At 52.7% G+C, this 1874-nt stretch overlaps 1 long non-coding RNA gene across 1 annotated transcript in view; it reads left to right on the top strand.

The window, feature by feature from the left end:
• The first annotated feature begins 321 nt into the window (after nucleotides 1–321).
• Nucleotides 322–1874, top strand: part of LOC115071224 — a 2640-nt gene continuing 1087 nt past the window's right edge. Inside the window, exons 1-2 of the long non-coding RNA XR_003850326.1 lie at nucleotides 322–425; nucleotides 1558–1712. This is a non-coding gene — a long non-coding RNA (uncharacterized LOC115071224). The remainder of the gene's footprint in view (nucleotides 426–1557; nucleotides 1713–1874) is intronic.

The following is a 1874-nucleotide window of genomic DNA, read 5'->3' as shown; positions in this document are numbered from 1 at the left end:
CACTAAGTCTATCTGATTTCTAGCAGCATAAGGAAACACACTTGTTTAATTATTCAAGGAGGCATCTTATTTCTGTAGGCAGGCTGACCTCCTCACATGCACTGTCCAACCCTGAGCACTGTAGGAGCCACATGACTTCCTTCCTCCGGGATTATAAACCCAGATGCAGAATCCAGGCCTTTACCTTGACTGTCGAGTGCCCTGCTGGCTTCCCAAGGCAGGACACTTGACAAATGCTTGCTGGTTGCCCAGTAAGGACAGACCCTTCCACCTCACTGCGTTCCTCCTTGGTCAGCTTGCTCTCTTGGTCTGCTAAGTGGATGTCCTGAACGTCCTGGTGCTGCCACCTAGAGGTTCCTCTTAACCTTGCTCTTATTCACAGGAGCACTTCCCCAATGAGTTTACCTCAGGAGATGGAAAGAAAGGTATGTTCCTGAACTTTCCTCTTGGTCAGCCTCATCTTCGCCTTCTCCATCTACTTCCTCTGGGCAGGGTCTGACCCACAGCCTGTCTGTATGTTTAGCACTTCAGAAGGGAGCACCGACTCTCCTCTGTTTGCTTTTTGCTTTGTGGGAGTTCCACGGTGGCTGGGGTCACTCACTGGTGACCACCTTTTTCTCCAACTGGGGATCAAATGGGAATGGGACTGGTCTCTCTGCCTCCTCAGGACTACTGTGAAAATGGACCATAGAGATAAGGGGGACCCTTTGTGAGCTCCCTAGAAGGGGCAGAGGACCTACACACAGGCTCCCATCTTCCTTCTTCCTCCCTATCTGCCCAGCTGTACCAATGCCCCTGAGTCAGCACAGATTGCCATCGGTCTGGAGTAAGCAGTACGTTGTGGTCTGAGGGCGGCTACCAACACACCTGCTAGAAATCCCCACCTCAGGGTCCCATGACTCTGGCCAAGGATGTGAGAGGAAAGGGCTGCCAAGAGGTATCTTACCTGGCTTGGTAGGTTACCCCCAGAAAGCTATAGGAGGGTGAACAGAACTGTTTTCCAGATTCCCTCCAGGTGAAGCACCTGGTGGCACCCCAATTGCAGTTTGTTTCCTTACAATGGACAAACAGAAGATGTGGTGAAAGGGGGCTCTGAGCCTGTGTTGTGTTAGATGGGCATCCTCATTCACCTTGGGAGCTCTTAGCACTCTGCACTGGTGAAGGGCCTGAGGCATGGAGAAGGGGTGAGCTGGCAAGACAAGCAAGGCAGTTTTTGCATTTTCCCAAGTGGGGCTACCACAGGAAGTGGGTCACACAGGAAGCCCCTAGAGCCTGTGACTCCCTAGGGCTTTGAGCTGCTGGTGTCGAGAGGAAAGAGCTAACACCTCTAAAAGGTGACATTTAGAGATGTTCTTAAGGGCAGCAAGTGATGTAGGTCCAACCTCATGGAGGACCTTCAGGCCTGAGGAGGGAGACAGGTCCTTTGGCCCTCAGCCTATGGCAGACACTGGGGAGGTGGTATGGATGCCTTGGCCCACTTTTCCCTCCATTAAGCCTGCCCCTTTGCAGAACCCACACCATGTACAAGCTCATGGCTGCTTGTCTTTGCCTCTTAAGCACACTGTGACTTCGGCTACTTTTATGGCTCAAGCTATGTGTCAGCTCCTGATGGCAGCCGAACTCCTGGACTCTCACGTAATCGGGATGGGTTGCTGGTTGCTGAGCTCAACCTCAACCTCTGTCAGCAAATGAATGACATCTGGAACTTCAAGGTGGGTCTAAGGCCCCTCTGTTGCCTGCTCCTCTGCTTTGGCCTCCATCCAGTCTGCAGTGGCAGGAACTGCAACATTCGTTCCTACAGGCAGCTGGCAGGAGGCACCAGCTCCCCACTCTGCTGGTACCCTGCTGGCTGTGGAGAGGAGGCATTAGACAAA

The sequence above is a fragment of the Nannospalax galili genome, unplaced genomic scaffold (genome assembly GCF_000622305.1).
Source record: "Nannospalax galili isolate Female #2095 unplaced genomic scaffold, S.galili_v1.0 scaffold1359, whole genome shotgun sequence".
NCBI lineage: Eukaryota > Metazoa > Chordata > Mammalia > Rodentia > Spalacidae > Nannospalax > Nannospalax galili.
Note: the sequence above shows the minus strand (reverse complement) of the source record. Positions and strands in the feature narration are given on the sequence as shown.